The sequence below is a fragment of the Lissotriton helveticus genome, chromosome 9 (assembly GCF_964261635.1).
Source record: "Lissotriton helveticus chromosome 9, aLisHel1.1, whole genome shotgun sequence".
NCBI lineage: Eukaryota > Metazoa > Chordata > Amphibia > Caudata > Salamandridae > Lissotriton > Lissotriton helveticus.
In genome coordinates this window covers 204,408,906-204,432,456 of record NC_136070.1, presented here as the reverse complement: position 1 = coordinate 204,432,456, position 23,551 = coordinate 204,408,906, and the positions used below count along the sequence as shown (strand labels likewise).

General features: G+C 50.8%; 1 long non-coding RNA gene and 1 other non-coding gene across 3 annotated transcripts in view; both read right to left on the bottom strand.

Moving 5' to 3' along the window:
* The window catches only part of LOC144781098 (uncharacterized), a 149,695-nt gene that overhangs the window by 77,112 nt on the left and 49,032 nt on the right, over positions 1-23,551 (bottom strand). The gene's annotated exons all lie outside the window — the stretch shown is intronic.
* Positions 9,457-9,528, bottom strand: TRNAW-CCA (transfer RNA tryptophan (anticodon CCA)). Its single transcript has one exon. It is a non-coding gene; the product is annotated as a tRNA-Trp (tRNA).

Genomic DNA, 23,551 nt, shown 5'->3' with positions numbered 1-23,551 from the left:
CCGACAGGCGACCCCTCCACCCCGCAACCCCTTGTTGCAGGGCGCCTGAAGTAGAGCCAAAGAAGCAGACACTAGTGGCCCTGGCCACGTGTCGACCGGGGAGGCAAGCCTCCCCCGGTGGACCTATCGTCCACCTGCCCCGCCCACCTCTGAACAAGGGAGAGTCAACTCACACCTTGCCCAGCTAGGAGGGGCGTTATTAGCAAACCCCCCGGTTGCTCAGGTTTACAACCGCCCTAAGGACTAACGGGGTGCCGTTGAACCAAGTCCCCAAGAAGGGCCCCTTGGCTATGTATGACTCAGTATTGTGCCTCTCGCACTGTGGCTTCAGGTCCTGTTCCTGCGCCTGTCCTGTATGGGGGTCGCCTTCTCTTTTCCCACAGCCCTGGGCGTGGCACCCGCTGCGCCCAGAGCCCCCACTACCTAGCCTTTTAGTTAGCTTTTTATCTGCATCCGGATGTTTCTAGCGCTTCCCAGTTGCGCATGGATGCGTTTACGCGCATGCGAGCAACCTCTCGTGTTCCTGGTAACTCGCCCCTTTCCATATGGGGCCAGGAGTCACCAGACCATCAGAGGCACGTGATCCCAGTTCACTGCTCAGTGCGCTGAGTCCGGTGCGCGGCAGCGGTCTACCCTCTTTCACCGGCATGCCTCAACTTAAATTTGAAAGGGGGCTGAAACTAAGACAAGGGATTGGGGCGGGGGGGTGGGGCACCCCGCCTGTCCAGTTATAACTGGCCTTGTTATGTTTCCTAACCCAAAGCCCTTGAAGCATGAAAAAACGGCCTTCTAAATTGCTGACACCCATGCCAAGGCTAAAACTCTCCAAGTTGCATGGGGCCTCGCTGTATCATCTCACCTCTGCTGCGGATAACCATCTGTGCTAAGAGCCTTGATGATTGGATATCAAGGTCGTCCCCCAGTCCCACTTGGTTGCATGAATTCATTGCAAAGAGGCTCAGCCGCCTACTTAAATGGAGAACTCCAACGTCAACTGCAATCCGTTTATTTCTTCTAACTAGCCAGCGTCTGTGGCGCCCTAGGTCTGCGGCAACCCTTCGTTGCCAGGTACCTAAAGTTTTAGCCAAAGAAACACCCGCAGCCATAGTCCGGTGTAGAACCTGAGAGGATAACTCCTCCCCCCGGTGGACCTATCAGGCATTCCCCCACCGGGCGGAGCTCTATATGGCAAGCCCCCGGATGCTCAGGTTTACAACCGCCCTAAGGACACCTGTCCCGCAGCTCTCCTAATGATGAGTCCCTTGAGGGTGCTGCTCTGCCTACACGGGGCCAATAGATCACTCACCCAGGAGCTCTGGCAGGGTTGGGCTACCAACATCCTATAGCTTAACTAGTTTACTGTGTACCTGAGCATCCCGTCAGGGCTAATGTAAGTTGGTGGTTGTTCCCCCAATTGGCACGCAGGTAAAGTATTATGTAATCTCACCCTGTCCTCAAGGTGTGATCTAGGGCAGCAAGGGTATGAAACCCATAATTGACTTTGAGCTTAGAGGTAATTCGCCTCAATTATCGCATGGAAGCTGTCTGGGATGCTCGGGTGGTTCTATGTGAACCGGGGAATGTGCTTTCTATTGTATTGACCCGGACCGTGTCCTGCCTCTAGCATTCTGGGTAAATCTTATAATAAATCTGTTATCCGTCAGTGCGCCAAGTGATAGGACCTTTCTGTGCGACATTACTAGAGGAAACTGAATCTGTTGTGTCTTTTGCGTTGCTTTCGCTTTAACGGAAGTTTACCCCCAGATCATATAGATGTCTTCTGGTCTATATTGTTTGCAGATCAGGGCACCGTGAGGTGTGCCTGCAAAATCTGACATGACTACCGCGACTCTGTTAGGCTGTTAATACTGCGTTGCTCTTAGTAACGGAGACACTACCAGGATCCCTGCAATTTGGCCCGGTAAACCCGGAGATCTTTACATTCCCAGACATAACGTTGGGAGTGCCTTAATTCACCCAAGTTCACTGTTGATACCTGTTGGCAGAGAAAGAGTCGAGCATGTATACATCAACGCTCACGAATAGAGTCAGTATACGTGGACCATTGCATGGACGGAATAACTTATATACCATGCCAGCTACTGATGCCCATTATAATGCATCACAACATATGACCGAAAGCGGAAACACCATTATATATAACTTAGCTAAAGCAAGTGTAGAAGTATACACAGCATAAAAGGAATGATCACTATTCTAAAATAAATTGCTTATAAACCCGCCCTTGTCAAATTTACCACTGCACAGCACTACAACTAACAGATACAACTGTTAAACGGCCCGATGAACTCAGTTCATCAGCATCGCTATGATGAAGGTACAGGCAGGTGCTGCAGGGATTTCAACTGTACGGCGATACTGCATACATGGGAGCAGAAGATGGTGATTATGTGATCTAACTTACTGACTGCATCCGAGGCAAAGTAACGTGCGACAGGAAGGGAAGTTCTGAAGTGTTCAATTACTTAATTCATTAGAAAAGAACATAAGGCAATGTGCACGTGTGATGACACGGCAGCCCTAAGTATAATACTTACAACCAGTTTGAGTCACAATGATATACCCCTCAATGTCGGTGGTGGAGTCAAACTCCTCGAGGTGCAGCGGAGTACACATCTCCGGCCTGTGGCGGCATCTCCGCAAAGGCATGGGAGCGCCCCCCCATGGCTGGCAGTAACTGACAATAACCCAATGACATCACCTGCTGCTGCAGCTTGGCAGGCAGGCGGGGGAGGGCAGCTCACAGATGAGATGAGGAGAAGTCATTCGCCCACTCCACGGGGTGGGGAACCCATCCAGGCCCCTACTGCGTGTTCGAGCCCCGAACAAGCACAAAGGGATTGTAGCATTGCGAGTGGCGATGAGGTACCAGGTGCTTCCTGCTTCCTGATCGGGCTAAGACAGACGACAGAGGAAGACGCGAGGGAGACGCGGCTATAAGGGTAGTTTGCTGTTCACAGCAGTGCAAGGACTTCCATGTGCAAGCCCTTGAGCGAGAGTAGAGGCCGCACCTCATGCCAGCCCCAACCCCAACTCAAGTTCACGCGCTATCTCGTGCCGTAAACTATGACGTCGCGACTGGAGATCATCATGGAGCAGCCGCATCACTGCTGTTCGGGAAAAATTTAGAAACATTTCTCATATATTTGGAAGTGTGCCACCGTCAGTTGTGATGTGCCAATATTACTTTAACTAACAAGATGTGCATTAAAACCCAAAGGCACCCCGCACATTAATCGGTACTATTCCCCAGCCCGTTCAACGTTATGATATTTGAAAATTGGAATAAAAGTGTGGTCATTCGTTACCGCATTTTTATTTGTCACTGTAGACCTCCTGATGGAGACCTAACGCCTAAACGGATTCAAGGTCATTGCATTTCTTGAAGCACGTGCATCCAACCCGGGGGGTTTTCCGACTGGGTGCATGCAATTCAAGCAGCGGACCTCGTGCACCGCGAGAATCAAAACACCGCTCAAGTTCCGCTGTGGGTCCTCTGAGGACACGTGGAAACTACTGAGATAAATTGTGCGTTCATTCCAATCTGTAATGAGATTCCATCTTGTCTATGGGCGGGATGTGCAGGTATAGTTAAATACAATCTTTATAGCTAGCAAAGTCCAGAGTGGATTCCTACTCTGACGGGCCTAATTAAAAGTATCTGTTTTGAGGAGCTCGTTCCATAACGTCTCCCTCTGCAAACATGAATGGCCGCACCAGCCGATCCCTTGATACATTATGTAATATTGTACATCTTTGCAGCCCAGAAGAAGTCGAGGGGTGCTTCCCAGGACGAACGTATGTTGAATGGCAAACTTTTCGGCTTAAAGAGGAACACTACAATTACAACTGCACTTTCTTTGCATAATATATGCCCTCTTGAGTTCTGTGAAAATTTACGTATCATGTCGCCATAAGCACTGTAATTTTGCGTGTGCATGGCTTGCAGTGGCAGTAGTTGCCCATGAATATGTAAGGCCAGATGAAGTAATGTGTCCTTCCTGATAGCAGGAGATGTTAGGGGCCTAATCTGCATAGACCATTGAGTCTCTTTAAAGTTAACCAGGGGTTGCAGTAGCTACCCCTACTGATGAAGTCAATTTGGTACATTCAGGAGGTGAAGCTGCTACCACCAGCCTACTCTTTCGTTCTACCTGCACCGCTCCTGATATCCGTGGTCTCGGGGCTTGATCCCAACGGATATCATTCTTTGAAGATGCCTGTTCGAGGCCTATGTTGGCATCCAAATCTTAATAGCAGTGAGCAGCAACTTGTGTATTTGGCTGATTCATGGTATTATAGTTGACATACTACATAATGTATGCATGCTACTAACTTCTTTAAAAGCAATTTCGCCAATCTTGAGGACCAAAACAAGTTCCCATTGGGTAAATGAGAAACCACTCCAGTCTCGCTCACTTATACACCGACATTTGAGCCTGAGTTTACCAACTGGAGTTGGCTGTGCTCGAACTCCCAACCTTTCGGTTAGTAACCGATGCTGAAAAGACGGCGTCACAGAGGCTGATAATTAAGCCGATAGAAATTAATCTCCTTTCTCAATCCCCTTTCTCGTGTGAGTTCAAACGGGCCCTGCAATTGACGCCTCTGCCAGTGAAACTTCGGGGTTTTTGGTCGCATGTTTGCCATGAACCTTTGCATTTACCTCGGTGTGTATTCCAGTGGTTACGACACTTTTCACTGTAAGCGTTAAAAGTTGATTCACTGTCTATGTTGCAAAATAAATTCTTATCATGCAAATCCCCCTCTTATTCGCGTGTCCTCTTGATGCGCAACCTAAATTGATCGTCGCAAGGCTAATAACAGCTCCCGAAACTTCTCGCCCCCTCGTGACCGTCTGCTCCACGAAGAGTGCAACGACCTGAACTAATCCGAGGCTAAAATGGGGGAGGAGGCTCAGTCCCCCGATACAGTCGCAGCCAGGACACCGGGGGGTGGCACCAAAGGGGGCCTTATCTTTAAATGCGAGTTGGTGGCCCAGCCAGCTCAGCGCTCTTCCACGTCTTCAAGTAAACATGGATCCTTAGCCCGCCGCACAGGCGTGGTGGGGGGGGTCGCCGAGCCCACGAGGAAGGGCTACGGCATGGATGCCTGGGAATGCGGGCACAGTGCTGTCAGGATGCTAAGCAGCCGCTGTCTGCGGTCCCCAACCTTGCCCTCCCCCACCCCTGTCCTGCTCCTCTACCTCTAACAGACACGCCCTCCAGTAGCAGGCATGTGCAAAGCAAAATTGCACGCCCACTGCTTGCGGCGTGTTGATGTTAAACAGCTGCATGTGTATAGTTACCACGGAATTGTTGTCGTTCTCACTAAAGTTGAACGGTGACAAAACGGAGGTCCTGGTCTTCGGCAAAGACCAGGGTATGTGGTCAGGTGAGTGGTGGCCCTCATCGTTAGGCATCTGCCCCACACCCACCGAATCTGCTAGGAACCTAGGCGTCATTTTTGACACTCGGCTCTCCATGGAGCTTCAGGTCAATAGGACAGTGGCCACCTGTTGGGGGGTCATTGGAATTCTGAAAAGAATTGCTCACTATCTGTCCCCACAGGCACGCAAACAGGTTGTGGTTGCCCTTGTTGGCTCAAGGCTTGATTATTGCAACTCTCTCTATGCCGGGGCCAACAAGGGTATTCTACAACGCCTGCAGGTGATTCAAAACGCCGCGGCACGTTTTGTTTTGGCCCTCCCATGGCGGACCTCTGCAACCTTGGCAAGGAAGAGTCTCCACTGGTTGCCCATCCCTTCCAGAGTGTCGTTTAAGCTTCTTTGCCTTACCTACAGCGCCCTGAGGGCAGGCCCGAATGATGCTTTGGGGTCTTTGTTAACTAGGTATGTCCCAAATAGATGCCTCCGCTCTCTCGAGCTTAACCAACTGGTAGTCCCGCGCGCCAGGATGGCGAGATGGGGGAGCAAAGCCTTCTCCATTCTTGCACCACAACTGTGGAATGCTCTCCCCTTAGAGATAAAATCACAGCCTTCACTGGATCTCTTCAGGAAGGCATTGAAAACTTGGTGCTTCATTAAAGCCTACCAGTGAGCTCCTGGTTTCTGTTTGCCGTCAGCTAGTTTTGGAGTTAGGCGCCTTGACGCCCATTGGGCATAGTTGCGCGGAGATAAATAACATTTCATTCATTCATTCATTCATTCAGTTTATCGACCTCAGGAGGATGAAAGTGAATTGGACCTGCCGCAGTTCGAAGCGGTGAACCAAATTCGTGGAGTGGAGGTAGAAGCAGTCCAGGGAGAACTAGGGGGTGGCGGTCATCTAAGGGGCTGGGACTCGTATCTGGCTTGTCCGGAGCGAGGCTGTGCTACCTGGAGCCTGATGCCCCCTGACCAGATGGTGCCCCTGACCAGATGACCACAGTCAGACCAGCGCGGTCCCATCTCCAGACCCACGCTGATTTGCTGACCACCGCGAAACCACAGAGACGCACACAGCTGCCCATCTGAGCCCCACGCCCCCAGGAGCAGTGAGAGTCAGGACACGGACCTCCCCAACGTTTGGCTTTTAGTTTTGCTGCCTTTCCCCCGGCACACCGAGGGTGCCATTTGCGAAGCGCCGAGACGCCCCGCCCCTCCCCTGAGTGGGAGCAGAGACTGCGGCAACCCCAGCGAGGAGCAGCAGTAGCCGGAGCTGTCCCAGCAGTGAGAGTCAGGACACGGACCTCACCAACGTTTGGCTTTAGTTTTGCTGCCTTTCCCCCGGCACACCGAGGGTGCCATTTGCGAAGCACCGAGACGCCCCGCCCCTCCTCCTGAGTGGGAGCAGAGACTGAGGCAACACCAGCGAGGAGCAGCAGGAGCTGTACCAGCCCATGCACACAACCCCCGCTTGGCAAAGCGCACTGCAGCGCCGCTGTTTGCCCTGACAACGCTGCTAAAAGGGGGGGGGGTTGTCTCGCCGCCCGTGACTCCCCGACGATGCTGGCCCTTCAAATGCGGCCGGTGGCGGCGGACCCCACACGGAGATCAGCGCATATGTAAATCGCCCCCGTTGATCAAGTCGACAAATTTGGCGGCGGTTTGCGACCCATTGTATTTGCAGCCAGTGGCGGGTAATTCATCGAGGCCACTCTACCCTTCTCGTCGCGCGCATCACCACCACCATATTTATGTTGATGGCTTGATGGCGGCGGCGGGACCCAGACGGTGAAATCAACAAATTTGGCGGCCGTTTGCAAGACCATTGTATATGCAGCCAGTGGCGGGTAATTGATCGAGGCCACTCTACCCTTCTCGTCGCGCGCATCACCACCACCATATTTTTCGTTAATGGCTTGATGGCGGCGGCGGGACCCAGACGGCGGATAACCCTTCTGACTGGTTGCGCGCCTCAACATTACCATATTGAAGTTGATGGTGGCGACGGGCCCCACACGGCGGAAAAACATTGCAACTGATCGCGCGCCTCAACACCACCATATCTAGTAGGTGGCGGCGGCGTTCCCACACGGCGATCAGCATGCGGGCCCCCACCCCACGACCCAGGCCACAGAGAACTCCCACAAACAATGGCGACCGGTCATCATTGAAATTGATGACGGCGGCGGAGCCCACACGGCGAGCAGCATGAGGCCCGCGTGATCTAACTGCAGTTCGCCCTGTACTGTTGCAGCGGGGCAAACCTTTCCGTTATTGTACATGCGCCTCACCAACACCAATCTGATTTCGGTGACGGAGGCGGGCCCCACGCGGTGATTTTGGTGGCGGGCCCCACGCGGCGGAGCATATGGCCCCCCTGACGACCCCCCGCCACTTAGAACTCGCAACAACAAATGCGACCGGCCACAAAGTGGGATCCGAACCCACGCCTCCAGAGTAAACCATGCCCTGAACGCAGCGCCTTAGACCACTCGGCCATCCTCACCTACCAGAACTCGCACATACAAAACTGCCTCAACATTGCGACTGGCACACGATGATCGCATCGTTATTAAATGCACCGAACGATCACCGCCAATAAATACTCGTCTCGAGTTGACCTCCGCCCTACACTCGGCTACGACTGGTCGCGTGCGTCCTAAGACGCTACTCTTGTTTACTAAATCTATATTCCCACGCGGACAATGGCGGCGGACCCACACGACGCTCCCCGCCACTGCCTCGCCTTTAAACCCGCCACTGCCCCGCCTTAAAACAGGTCAACCCATTTACTCGACACATCCCCTTCCCAATGGCGCCATAACTCGCCGCCCGTACCCACGCACGCAAACGCCTTAGTCCCCACAATACCAAACTCGGATCAAAGGCTCCCCCGTGGTAAACCACGGAGCCCTGTCGACTCGGATATACCGAGGACGGGGCTCAGGGGGGGAGGCGTAGATGATCCCTTACCTCCTTGGAGGGGAGTAAAATTGCGGGCCTCGCGTCCGGCGTCGTGGGGGGAAGTGAGGGAGAGGAGGGGGCTCGGGGCCTGAGACTAGGCTGGCGAGGACAGCCAGGAGCGACCGACGGGGACAAGGGGCAGCAGCAAAGAGGGCGCCAAGGAGGAAGTGCGCCCCATATCAGTACAGCCAAAAGGGGGGGGTGGCCTGGATGTCCGGCCCCGCCCACCCACCCTCCCCAAGGCGGGCCTGCGGTTCCCTGCTCACTACTACGGGGTTTGCCCTCCTATGGGGTCCCCTGCAGGGACCGCGGGCCTCCCGCATTAGAACAGGTGAGCAATGCGAGTATCTGGTTGTTCGCTTTGTAAGTTGATCTTGGAGAAACAGAGAAAAGGCTGTGGCCTCTTTGAGGCAAGCTATGGCTGCTGTCACAAGATGCAAACACAAGATTGGGAGTCAATCTCTGAGCTCCCTGCTGGCATGTCTATAGATCTCGGGCAGTAGCTGCGACTTTCTCTGGAACTGAAGTGTGGGGCTACAAAGATGCCTCCAAAATACAGAAAACATAGAACAGACTTTTAGGATCATTGGGCCATATGTACAAACAAGCATTTGCAATGCAATAGGTTTCGCATTTGCGAGTTCATTGGCACTATAACACGTAAATGAAGGAGATTGTCATTTACAATGCCAATAGCTCAAACTATCGCAACTGGAGACCTATTGCATTGCAAATGCTTGTTTTTATTTGGTGTCACTTTTATTTTGGTGTCCTGTCTGACTCTGATGTTTCCTGTTAATGTGACACAGGATTGTGATATTATCACATAGTTCAGGAGGGGCCAGACCTCACTACTTTAGTTGCTCGGTGCATCTCAAACTCTTAAAATAAAAAAATAAATAAAAAAGCATTAAAAACAGTATAACTGATAGTGGTTTTTAAATGCTCCCACCAATTTATAAATAGTAAGTTTGTTCCACTTAAATCCATATGAAATTGATCCGCAATTATTTTTAGATAAAGAAATGTTTGATATATTTAATTTAAGTTATAACTACCAGATTTCCATTTAAAATGGTAGTTTGTGACCTCGACGTGATTTGAACACGCAACCTTCTCATCTGGAGTCAGACGCGCTACCGTTGCGCCACGAAGTCAGCTGTTCGTTCATCACGAGGATGTTTAATATGTGAGTGCGAAGCTCAGTGATGAAATGCACTATGGTGACGATCGTTTGCTTTTGAAGCATTGGAAGGATAACTCAAACTCCTGTTTTTTATGCACTTCTACCTTTTCGTCACATCCATAAACTTGCTTTGCTATTGACGCTGCTATAGTATGACACTGTCCAAGTGTGAGAGACTGTGAAAACACACAACTCTTCTTGCAGCGCGCAAGAGCAGACATTTGTCACGCTGTTCAGCCGAGATCCCATCAGCTCAGCTGACAGAGTTGCACTCCTGGAGGACACCGAGGCAGAGCTCCGCGCCTCGGACTGTAAGTGCCCGTAGCTTTGTTTTGGTGTTGCCCTCTTTCCCTGTCACTAGATTAGCGGGTGTGTCACGCATGAGCCCAAGTGCAGGGACGATTCGGGAGAAAATTGTGACAATGATCATCACTCAGCTACCCCGAAACAGTGGCAGGCAATGCCGCAACCCATTAAATCAGGGGGAGACCGGAAGTCCCGGCATCGATGTACAGTGGTGGAGGGGGCTGAAAAAAGGAGTAGGCTGGGAGAGGCGATATCAGCAGCCTCTGGGTGTGCGCAGCCTGTCTTTTCCTGCGGTGGGGGCTCTGAGGGTGAAGATAGGTGCCCAGGTACTGCGGGGGCGTTCTAGGCAGCTGGCCGATATCAGCAGCCTCTGGGGCTCGAGGAGCACAACGAGGGGGGGGGCGGCGGAAGAGCAGCACAACCTTTCTCCAGCGGCGGTCGGGGGAAATGGCAAAACAAAAGCGCCGAAAAAAAAATAAATAAGTAAACGCCCACCTCCGAATGACGACGAAAAAGGGGCGGGACTTAAAAAAAGAGGCAGAAACGCCCACGGTTCGCATCAAGGCGGGGAAACTAGTAATTGACACACATCTCTTCCAATGGCTAGCCTCTATTTACGAAGCTAGCCAATGGAAGAGAGGTGAAATAAAAAGCCCCACTGTTGAAATCATTAAATCTTCGGCTCCGCCCCCAGCTTCGCTGAGGGACGATAGCCTCGACCTAAAAAGTGGCAGAGTGAGGCATTAGCCGTCATGGCTTAACGCCTCACTCCGCCAGTCCAGAAACGCATGGATGTACCATATTTACAAAAATATGGTGCAGCCTTGTATTGCCACCTGTGCTGGCGCTAAATTTAGCAGCTTAGCCCCAACGCAGACACCCTGGCACCATAGTGCAAGGGTGTCTGCATGCAGGAGAAGATTGTTTATGTGCAGGAAGGGGCACCTTCCTGCACATAAACAATCTTTAAATGCCATTTTGTCACTTCTATGTGTGCTGCTTAATGTAGCACACATAGAAGTTACAAATTGTCTTTTTTTTTAAAGATTGTTTATGTGCAGGAAGGGACACCTTCATACGCATTAACAATCCAATGCGCTTTGCTTTTTCCATGTGTGCTGCACAAGGCAGCACACATGGAAAAAGCCAAAATGAAGAGAAATAAAGCATTTCTCCACGGTTCGTCAAGTTAATACCATGTTTTCCATGGTCTTAATTTTGACACTGCCTCCTATTGATGCCCCCCTAGTCAATAGGCCCACTGTTCACCACTTTCATGCTAAGCATAACCTGAAAAGGGGCCATATTTACAAGGCTGCATTAAGTGGCTTAACGCTGCCTTTTAAATCAGACAAAGCCCCGACTGCCACAGGATCCTCGAAAAAAGGGACATTCCCGTGGTGATGGGGGCTTGTTCATATGCCCCGTTGTTATTTATCATTGAGGCCTGGCACTCCCCTGAATGCCTTTTATTTGGAATTGTGCATTAAATCAAGTGTCCATATCCTAACTCTTGCTCCAGTTTTAGACTGGATTCGACCACATAAGATCGCACATGCGAACATATACCTGCACTCGTTGAGAGAGGTAAATACCCCAAACAATACTTGAAGTGCCTTAGTGGGATCATGTGCCGTTTGTTTTAAAGTTGCTTGATGTTGAAACTACGCACAAAATACTTCATTCTTAACTGCAGCACAGTCAAAAGAGTGACAGAGATGTAAAAATAGAGTAACATATTCGATTCCGTGAATATTTTCTCAATGATCCATGAATGACCCAGAAAAATAAAGAAAAAAACGGACTTTGAATTATATCTGTATTATATGTATCCAGAGCAAGAAGCGCATTGTATGTCAATTTTCGCCTGGATAGATTCCCACTGAAAAGCCCTTACAGCTTAATGGAAATAGAATACCAGTGATGAATAATGAGATTGTTTGCCCCAAGACCTCAACGGCTCATCTGAAATGCATCTTCCTCTACATGATGATCATGGTATAACAAATTATGCTTGTTGGAACTGGCCCTTTTTGCAGGGTTATCCCCAAACTTTTTGCTTCTTCCTCCCTTATTTTTCCTGACCCGTGGCTGTTGGCAATAGGACTCTGCGCACGTTACCACTGCTGATCAGTGCTAAAGTGCATATGCTCTCTGTGTAAATTGTTATTATGATTGGATATACATGATTGGCATATTTGTATCACCATGAAGTCCCTAGTAAAGTGCACTGAGTGTGCCAGGGCTGGTGATGACAAATGCTACTAGTGGGCCTACAGCACTGATTGTGCCACCCACATGAGTAGCCGTAAAATGGTGTCTCAGGCCTGCCACCACAGTGCCTGTGTGCAGTCTGTGAACTGCCATGTCCTCCTGGTCAGTGTCCCCACTGACCAGTCCTAACCCTTCCCTTTTTGTGCACATTGATCACCCCTATGGAAGGCCCAAGGAACCCACCCTGGGCAGGGTGCAGTGTATGTGAAAGGTAGAGCATGTACTAGTGCAGGTGAAATGCTCTGGTAGTGAATGGCAGCCATTTTCGTTTTTCACTATTGTAAGGCTATCTTGCTCCATAGATTAACATGGGGGATGCTGGCTACAGTGGCTACCAGCATTTCTTCTCATAGGAACAAGATAGGACATAAGAGTCTAGTTTCCCTGAACTCAGAATTTAATAACACGTATTTTAGGAAAGGTTGTTTTTAAATCCTGTGTTTGAGAACAGCACTTTTAGAAAGTTGCTGTTCTCTTGTCTGACCCTTCTGCGTGCCTTGGCCTGTTTGGGTATTGACTGTCTGGTTTGAGAGTGACACGGGCTGAGGATTCCCCAGGAGGATGGCTGAGTCAGCCCTAGGCTGAATGACTGCATCTGCAACTTGAGTGGTGGGAGGAGTTAGCACCTGGGCCTGAATAGGGCTGTGCCTGCCTTCCACAATGCTGGCTCCACCTCCTGCTGGGTGGCTGACGACCCTGCCCCTCACTCTGAAAGGAGAGGAGAAGAAAGTGCTCAAGAAACACCAAGAACTGGTTCAGACCGTGCTCAGGGCCCACTTTCACAAAGAGAACAAAAACTTTTAGGAGTATAAGTACAGGACCCCTGACAACAGAAAATTAGATCATCTTGGAATCAAGAAGGAACATCTGCCAAGGAGAAAGCTGAAACAGAAGACAATCTTCATTGTCCAGCTGTTGCTCTGCTGGATTGCCCTGCTGTTGCTTTGCTGCCAAGGAGAGGGGAACGACTGTGCTTTGTGCTGTGTCCCCTTGCTTGAATGAATCTCCAAGGGCCAGAGAAGAGCTGGCTCCCTGTTCTGAAGTCCCAGGAACAAAATGACTCCACCCCCCGCTTCCACTGAGCTCTACTGAGAGAGTTCTGTCCTTCCTGGAGTGCTTTCCCCTGTGCGGTGCCTCTGGAAGTTGTACCTGTGTTGGGAAGCTGGAAACTAAGCTTGAGAGACTTTGCTACAGAAAAGTTATCGCATCGCTCGCTGCGGAGCGCATCCCTGACAGTGCGAGGAAATTCCCGCCGCTACGAAGGTCGAGATTGTCGCAGCGCCTGTTGCCGCTGTCAGAGCCGTCACATCCTTTGTTTGCGGGACGCACCCGATCGGTGCGGGAAGTCGAACATCGCTGCGAGTGTCGTCGCAGAGCCTGTCGTGCTGGGTGAGATCGCCGCACCGCCTGCTTACGGACTGCATCACGTCGCTGCGAGAGTCATCGCCGAAGCCAACGCATCAAGGAGCTGCATGAGAGAAGATCACCGCTGGCCCGCGCATCTTCGCCCCGGAGATCGTCGCACCTCCAAAGATCGTCGCATTGTGCCTTTGCGAGAACAACCTTCCTACGGAACCCACACACCGGAATCCATACAAGTGGCCTTCCTCCCCATACAGACCGGATTCGTCGCAACACGCCCGCTGCTGCAGCGGGGCTGTCGCAAACGCCTCCCCAGGGTCTCAGGAGCAACGCATCGCTTGTTTTCCACCGCACCAGCTTCTGCTTTCGGAACTTTGTCGCAACTAAAGGTACTGTGAGCTAAACGTGATGCAACTGTGAACTTTTTCACGTGACTGTGGATTATTTTATCGCAACCTAAAGAATTTTAACGCAACCTGAAGAATTTTTATCGCAACCTTAAGAACTCTTTTGAAACCATATTCTTGAACTGTGTATGTTGGATTTTTGTCGTTTTGGTCTTGAGTAGTTTAGATTAAATATCTTTCTTTTTCTAAAACTGTTGTGGAGTCAGTTTGTGGTGTTTTCACTGTGTTACTGTGAGTGTTGGTACAAATACTTTACACATTGCCTCTGGTGAGCATAGACTGCTCATGCCAAGCTACCTAGAGGGTGAGCAGGGGTTATCTCAGAGGGTTTCCTCCTTACCCTGACTAGAAGCAAGGGTCCCTATTTGGACAGTGGTACCTACCCCTGCCAACTAGAGACCCCCAATTCTAACATTGTTGGGCAGCGGTGGGAAATTGAACTTGTATTTGTACTAGACCCACAGTGATTGGTGTACATCACTAGTGAGTGCAGACCACTACGCAACCACATACTGTTTGTTTTTCCTGGTGTTCTCCTGGAAGTATTTTTTTGGGCATACTGAGACTCTGGCTAGTGTTGCACCTGTGAAGTCCTGGCAAAATGGAAGTCAACTTTTTCCACCTGTATATCTACACAGTGGAGGAGATAAAAGCCGTTTGCAAAGAGAGGGGGCTGCCTGTGGAGACAGGTTTCACAAGGGGGGATCTTGAAGCATGCCTGTATTCCCATGAGGTCAGAATTTGGGAAGCAACACTAACAGATGATTCTGAGGAGGAGGACTTCTCTGGCAGTGAGGGAGAGAAAGATGAGTGGTTCCTTGCTGCTTGCAAAGGTGCAGAGAATTAGACCGGGAAAGCAAGGAGGGTGAGATCCGGTGGGCCTTAGCCCAGAAAGAAGAAAAACGTGTAGCTCAAGAAGTGAGCTTTGCTGAGTTGGAGGTGGAGTCCAGCTCAGATGGTGGCAGCATGGTTATGATAGCTAGTGCTGAGAGACAGGTACAAACACCCAGAGATGTGGCGCCTGACTTGAGGGAGGGCGTCGACATACACCAGAGGGTTCAGGTTTATGATGTAGTTCCAGTGGAGTGCAGTGTCCTTGAAGTGGATTGGGGGTCTGGCACAGGGGACCATATTCCTAGTAATGGGAGGGACACTCTAGTGATTCTAGATGAGAGGTACAGGGAGAGGGGTTCCCCCATGGTAGAAACCTTGGTGTGTGTGTGTGTGAAGACGAGCCAGAAGAGTGTGGGTTGTGTGACAGGGACAGTCAGATACTGTCTTATCAGTCTCAGGAGAGTGGTGTGGGATACTTGTGTGAGGCATTGGAGGGTGAGGCAAAGGGTAGCTTGGTGAACAACTGTGGGGGGCTGTGTGATTCATTTGTTGGAGAGCATATTTTAAGTCCCTGTTTTCCAGAGCTATGCCAACACCCGGTGGAGTGTGAGTTCTCTGATCCCAGAGAGCTTGTGTTGGAGGCAGACCCCTTGGTGAATTCCAGAGAGTCTGAGGAGGCATTGGGGAGTGATTCCAAAAGGAGTGGCTTAGATATCTTCCAGACCTGTGAGGTGGAAGAGGTTCAGTGTAGCCCGGTTAGGTCCCAGTGTAGTGGGAGGGGTGTAGGGGCTCATGTCCGGTCTCAGTGGAGAAGGAATGAGCGTGGGACGGTGTGTCTCACGGTGCCCGAAACCCGGTCTCAGGGCCTGGAGGGTTCCTTCAGGGAACACCAGGTTGGGGACCTGGACTGTACTTGTAGGCCATTTGAGGAAGATCTCCTAGTGTCTGTTGAATGGGGAGTGCCTGTAAACAGGCCTCCATCAGCTCTGGTGTCTGGCAGTGCCACTCCAGTTGGGAGGGTGCAGAAGTCCAGACTGAGGGGTGAGAGGGGGAAGGAGTCCCCAGTGGGAGAACCAGTGGGTCAGGGACCAGTCACAAGGGCTGAGTAGCCAGTGAGTGACCATGGTGACCTCACTTCTGTCCTGGGGGATCTTCCCGCGCTGTCAGGTGGACAGGGGTCAGGAGATCTGCACCAGGCAGACTGTCACAGGACACATGAGTTGTGTGTCACCCTCAAGGGGGTACTCTGTGAGTCCCCAGAAGTCCTGTTGTGCCAGGCAAGTGCACAACCGCAGGTGTTGGTCCCTGGGTTGGGAGGCCAGGTTCAGGATCTGCCTGACCTGGAAAGAAGGACATCTGTAACCAGTGCCCTGACCAAGATGGATCCCAGGGGTACCCCTCCAGTAGGGAGGGTGCAGCGCTCTGGAAGGGGGTGCAGAGGGAGGGAGTCCTCGCCTTTGTCCCCGGTACAACCTGAGGGGTTAAACCCTAGGTTGGGAGACCAGTTGCTGGAGGAAGGTCCTGCACTGGTAGGAAAGTTGTGTTCTTGGTGGTCTTGGTGGACAGGGTTGCCCCTGGAAGGAGGGCAGGAGTCTTACCCGGGGGTGGACTGGGCCACACCGTTGTGTTGACCAGATGGGTACTGTGTACCAGTGTGGGCATATCTGGGAGTGAGGTCCTGGTGCACCAGGCAAGTGTTCCATCGCAGGGATTGGTCCCTGGGTGGGGATGCCAGGTTCAGGTGTTGTCAGACCTGGAGGCTTTGGAGCCTAGGTTTGAGGGCCAGGTCCGGGGTGTCCCCCCTGACCTGGAATACCAGTTGCAGGATAGAACCCCTGAACTGGTGGGTGACTGGTGCAGGACACCTGCCACAGGTGCCCTGACTATTCTAGCAGGGGGTACCGCTCCAGGTTGGAGGGTACAGAGCCCCAAGGAAGAGGAGGACCGGGTGTGGAGAAGCCCACCTCAGCCTCCTGTCCAGCCGCTGGATACAGGTCCGGGACTGGTAGGTCAGTGCCAGGACGTTAGACCTGACCTGACAAGAGAGGGTGTGGACAAAGGGTGCAAAGCACCTGGTGCTACTGCCCCCCACCCTCTGATGCCACAGAGGTTTGAGAGCCCTGAGAGGCATATGGCCTGGGTCTAATCCCTGATCACTGGCAGTGGTCACTGTGGCTTGCTGTCTGTCTGTCGGGACACACCTGTGAGCAAGTTAAGTTTAGGTACTGCACAGATGGTGTCCACAGGTGAGGAGAAGGGTTCCACATGGATTGGCATGGTGGACCCTGAGAGTATGGATAGAGTGATTGAACTGGGTTTAGGACGGCGTAGAACAGGACTGCCCTGCTGTGTGGGCCAGTTTGTGTGTTCTATCGCCTTAAGCAGGGAATACCATTAAGGTATCGTTTGGTCTACCCTGGCTGTAGGCTGGAAGGGGGTTGTGTTGGAACTGGCCCATTTTGCTGGGTTATCCCCAAACTTTTTGCTTCTTCCTCCCTTATTTTTCCTAATCCGTGGCTGTTGGCAATAGGACTCTGCGCACTTTACCACTGCTGATCAGTGCTAAAGTGCATATGCTCTCTGTGTAAATTGTCATTATGATTGGATATACACGATTGGCATATTTGTATCACCATGAAGTCCCTAGTAAAGTGCACTGGGTGTGCCAGGGCTGGTGATGACAAATGCTACTAGTGAGCCTGCAGCACTGATTGTGCCACCCACATGAGTAGCCCTAAAATGGTGTCTCAGGCCTGCCACCACAGTGCCTGTGTGCAGTGTGTGAACTGCCATGTCCTCCTGGTCAGTGTCCCCACTGACCAGGCCTAACCCTTCCCTTTTTGTGCACATTGGTCACCCCTATGGAAGGCCCAAGGACCCCCCCCCCCCCCCTGGGCAGGGTGCATTGTATGTGAAAGGTAGAGCATGTACTAGTGCAGGTGACATGCTCTGGTAGTGAATGGCAGCCATTTTCATTTTTCACTATTGTAAGGCTATCTTGCTCCATAGATTAACATGGGGGATGCTGGCTACAGTGGCTACCAGCATTTCTTCTCATAGGAACAAGATAGAACATAAGAGTCTAGTTTCCCTGAACTCAGAATTTAATAACACATATTTTAGGAAAGGTTGTTTTTAAATCCTGTGTTTGAGAACAGCACTTTTAGAAAGTTGCTGTTCTCTTGTCTGACCCTTCTGTGTGCATTGGCCTGTTTGTGTAATGACTGTCTGGTTTGAGAGTGACAGGGGCTGGGGATTCCCCAGGAGGCTGGCTGAGTCAGCCCTAGGCTGAATGACTGCATCTGTAACTTAAGTGGTGGGAGGAGTTAGCACCTGGGCCTGAATTGGGCTGTGCCTGCCTTCCACAATGCTGGCTCCACCTCCTGCTGGGCGGCTGATGACCCTGCCCCTCACTCTGAAAGGAATGGAGAAGCCAGGAAAACAAAGTGCTCAAGAAACACCCAGAACTGGTTCAGACCGGGCTCAGGGCCCACTTGCACAAAGAGAACAAAGACTTTTAGGGGTATAAGTACAGGACCCCTGACAACAGAAAATTAGATCATCCTGGAAACAAGAAGGTACCTCTGCCAAGGAGAAAGCTGAAACTGAAGAAGGAAGATTGTCCAGCTGTTGCTCTGCTGGATTTCCCTGCTGTTGCTTTGCTGCCAAGGAGAGAGGAAGGACTGTGCTTTGTGCTGTGTCCCCTTGCTTGAAGGAATCTCCAAGGGCCAGAGAAGAGCTGGCTCCCTGTTCTGAAGTCCCAGGAACAAAAGGACTTCACCCCCAGCTTCCCCTGAGCTCTACTAAGAGAGGTCTGTACTTCCTGGAGTGCTTGGCCCCTGTGCGGTGCCTCTGGAAGTTGTACCTGTGTTGGGAAGCTGGAAACTAAGCTTGAGAGACTTTGCTACAGAAATGTTATCGCTTCGCTCGCTGCGGAGCGCATCCCTGACAGTGCGAGGTAATTCTCGCAGCTACGAAGGTCGAGATCGTCGCAGCGCCTGTTGCCGCTGTCAGAGCCGTCGCATCCTTCGTTTGCGGGATGCACCGGATCGGTGCGGGAAGTCGAACATCGCTGCGAGTGTCGTCGCAGAGCCAGTCGACAGTGGGTGAGATCGCCGCACCGCCTGCTTACGGACTGCATCACGGCGCTGCGAGAGTAATCGCCGAAGCCAACGCATCGAGGAGTTGCGAGAGAGAAGATCACCGCTGGCCCACGCATCGTCGCCCCGGAGATCGGCGCACCTCCAAAGATCGTCGCATCGTGCCTTTGCGAGAACAAACTTCCTATGGAACTTACGCACCGGAATCCATACAAGTGGCCTTCCTCCCCATACAGACCGGATTCGTCACAACACGCCCGCTGCTGCAGAGGGGCTGTCGCAAACGCCTCCCCAGGGTCTCAGGAGCTACGCATCGCTTGTTTTCCACCGCAATAGCTTCTGCTTTTAGAACGTTGTCTCAACTAAAGGTACTGTGAGCTAAACGTTACGCTACTGTGAACTTTTCACGTGGCTGTGGATCATTTTATCGCAACCTAAAGAATTTTAACGCAACCTGAAGAATTTTTATCGCAACCTTAATAACTCTTTCGAAACCATATTCTTGAACTGTGTATGTTGGATTTTTGTCGTTTTGGTCTTGTGTAGTTTAGAATAAATATCTTCATTTTTCTAAAAATGTTGTGGAGTCAGTTTGTGGTGTTTTCACTGTGTTACTGTGAGTGTTGGTACAAATACTTTACACATTGCCTCTGGTTAGCCTAGACTGCTCGTGCCAAGCTACCTAGAGGGTGAGCAGGGGTTATCTCAGAGGGTTTCCTCCTTACCCTGATTCGAAGCAAGGGTCCCTATTTGGACAGTGGTACCTACCCCTGCCAACTAGAGACCCCAAATTCTAACAATGCTGATGCTCTAACATTGTGCTCCGGGACAAATCACACCAAGCCACGCTGGTGCTTCCTGTACATCGTCTGCTAGGATTGTGACACACAAATATAGGAATAAGTCTAAGTTGGATTGATTTAAAGTGCTTGCGTTGGCTCCGGTGATCCAGTGAAATATTATTGCACTATTTATTCTAGGACAGTTGCTTAGCAATGCAATTTACCTTGGGCCTCCTATGCAAAAGTAGATAAAACTTAAATAACCTTAAATTAAATATTATCTGGGAATCTTGTACTAGGTAAAAATCACCATTGTACCCAGGAAATGGAGGAAGTGAAGAATGGATGGAACCTGTTCCAAGAAGGAAGGAGTGCAATGCTGTACAGAGCCAAGGGAGGCTATTGGTTCCCTACCTCAGCTGAGCCACAAAATCAAGACAGCAGTCTTCTGAAATAAAGCAACAAGGAAACAAAGGGAGTTGAGTAGTGATATAGGACAACACCAGAGCAGCAATGATAATTAGCAACAACAGAGGAAAATCCATTAAAATTGAAATTGCTAAGATTAAACTGTTAAAGCTACAAAGGAAAGTGATGATCCAAGGATAGCATCTGTGGGAACCAGTGAGTTAACTCTTTACTCCAGAAAATCTGCTCAGAGCCTTCTTGAATTAGCAATGGGAAGAGACCCATGCCCCTATTCAATGACAGAGTACTGACGTCAAGATTGACAAACACGAGGAATTTTATTGTCTCCATTTTTCCTAAATTCAATGTGCCAGAGCCCAGAGATGTCTTGCACGTTAGGAGAAGGCTCTACAAAGATGTCTAAAATTTGTCATAAGTATCCAAATTGAGAAATGATCACAGTAGGGAGATAGGACCCTCATATGCATGTGATGAACACATCTCATTGATTACCTGTAAAAAACAAATTCCCTACAGGAAAGAAGGGAAACGTTGTAGTCTACCATCTGAACGACCTCCTATGCACTTCCACTGAACACTATGGCAGCTACATCAAAGACTGTATCCATGTTCCACTGTTTTTTGGAAAGGGGTTGGGGGGTAAAATGGTGTTTTCAGGGAAGATATAGGGAACTGATAATGTATATTGTGGCACTTAAATTCAGCAACTGTGACTTGAAATAGATCTGTACCAATTGTCATTTTGTGTAGTGACCACGGTAATGCATTAATTCCTTGCCTGATTAACCAATAAAAACTGTTTTGAGAAAGAAAAAAGAAAAATTCCCTGAGGAGTTCACTGTCAAGTTTAAGTACTGTCACAGCAAAGAAAAGTTTTAGGCAATCATTATTTCCTTCGTTTTGCACACAAGGGAGTGATTTGTTGGGAGACTGTTAGACATTGGATTTCTGGTTGGCTGAGGGTTGCGCCAAAGGCAGGCAGAAACTACCACTCTAGTTAGGGCAAGGAAGTTGAACTCCAAAGATAACCCCTGCTCACCTCCTTGGCAACGTGACACGAGCAGTAAGGCTGATCCCGGAGGCAATGTGTAAAGCATTTGCGCACACACCCACCAGCAACAACATCCCAGGCCCCCCACAAAAGGAACTCCACACAAGGTTATATCAAAAATAGCCTTTGTATTGTCCAAACACATCAGATAGTAATCACACCATATACATTGTGCCAACTGGCACGGGCAATATTTACAACGGATTCTGTACACCTGACAGGGCCACATGGACCACTGTCAGGATCATCACAAAGTGAAAGCGGAGCTCTCCCGATCCCTGGGAGCCCCGCCAGACAGCATCCTTGTTAACCCGGTCCCCCATCTCGGGACCGGGACTCAGAGTGGAGCCTGCGAAACTTGGCGGCTTCTCCCCGGCCGGGGAGGAGCGGAGGTGGAGCCCGCAAGGTTCCGGCTCGCATTGCCGGCTCCGCCCATAGCCAGGCGGCAGACCTAACGTCTTCTTCCGGCGCTTCTCCCGGGCTGTGGCGGTGAGACTCGGGTCACAAAATGAGGGGTAGGCTCCCTCGCAATGAAAAGTAAATAGCAGGGTGGGCGCCCGCGGGGATAAACAGTTAAATAAGCCGGGTGGCACCAGTTTTTAGAGAAAAGTCGGTAAGCAGCCATAAGCGGGGTGGGCACCCGCGCTGCAACAATGAATGCGGGCAATATGCAGGGTAGGCTCCTGCCTGTAAATAACAAAATAAGAGAGGTATGCACCCGCGCTGCAATTGGCAAAGACAGCAATGAGGGGTAGGCTCCCTCAATAACAGGGCAAGCTAAAATAAAGTGCTTCCCAGGCGCTAGGGGACACAGAGACCACCAGGCCCCCAAGGAATGACCCCTCAAGAAAGAAAAGGGCCCAGCAACAAGCAGGGCATCACAGGACAAGGCTTCCAGGGCAAGGGAAGTCTCCGAGCCATCCTCCGGCCTGGCAGAAGGGTTCCCAGAAAGAAGTCCTCCAGCAATCCAGGGGCTGGGCAGGGCCCAGGGAGGCAGGCCTTCCCCTGGGCCCCAGAAGCAGCACGCCCCTGGTAGATTCAAGTCAGGAAACAAGAACAGTTTACATGAGGTCACAGCCTCTTTTTATACAGACATTTCCTTTGTCTCCAAAGGTACAGGCAAGGGGCGAACCAGATGCAACTGGTTCTTGAGCACTTTGTTTTGCTCAGCCTCTCTCCCTATTCACAGGACAGGCCAGGGACATCAGACACACCACAGGGGGTTGAGCCAGCATTGTGGAGGGAAGGCCCAGCCGAATTCAGGTCCCAGGTGCACTCCTCCCTCCCATCAACATGCAGATCTCTCCATTCACCACCAGGGCAGACCCATACTGACTCCTGGAGCCAGGCACACCAGCCAGCTCGAGCCAATCAAAAGCCGGACAGTCAATTCACATTCACTGCACAGACAGGCCAACTTCTAGAAGTGGCACTTATTTATTTATTTATTTATTTATAATTACATTTATTAAGCGCGCAGCTACCCGGAGGTTTCCCGGCGCTAAGGCAGACTAAATGGTAAGAAAAAGTGGGAGAAATAATGAACCATAGGGTTAAGTGTTGAAAAGCCAGGTTTTAATTCCCTTACGGAAAGTAAGGAAGCAGAATTCGGAGCGCAACAGTTGAGGTAGGGCGTTCCATAAGGAAGGGGCCAGCAGGGCAAACGAGCGTCCACCCATTTTGGCTCTGTTGGTGCGTGGAATCATGAACTTATTCTGCGTGGAAGACCTGAGTGTCCGGGGGGGAATGTATTGCTGCACTAGGGCAGACAGATAGTGAGGGGCCTTACCAGTCATGATTTTATGCATATAGCAGAGTGCTTTAAACTTAACTCTGTTCTCAATACGCAACAAGTGCAATTTCCGCATATGGGGAGTAACCGAGGATCTAGCAGGGAGGTGACAGATAAGGCGAACTGCCATATTCTGCACCACCTGGTACTTCCTGGTAACCTCCTTGGCGGCGCCCAAGAGAAGGATGTTCCCATAGTCCAGGCGGGAGATGACAAGAGCCTGGACTACGGTCCTCAAGGTGTCCGCAGGCAGCATCCACGTGATTTTTCTCAGCCACCTGATGATGGTGGTACAGGTGGCGGAGACTTTCACAGCGTGTTGCTTGAAGGTTAGCTGGTTATCGAAAAGAACCCCAAGATTGCGGGCAGACTCTGATGGAGTGGGTAAAGGACCCATCTCCGATGGCCAATGGTGTGGGCCCCAGAGTGAAGTGTCTGGGCCAAACAAGAGAAGTTCTGTCTTGTCCCCATTTAATTTTAGCTTGTGCTTCAGCATCCAATCCGATATTTGTTTCAGCCCGGATTGAAGAGAAGACGAGGGGAGATTTTTATTGGTGGAAAGGGAGTAGATGACTTGAGTGTCATCAGCATACGAGTAAATTGTGAGGCCTGCCTGTTCCGCTAAAAAAGCAAGCGGCCTCACATACAGGTTAAAGA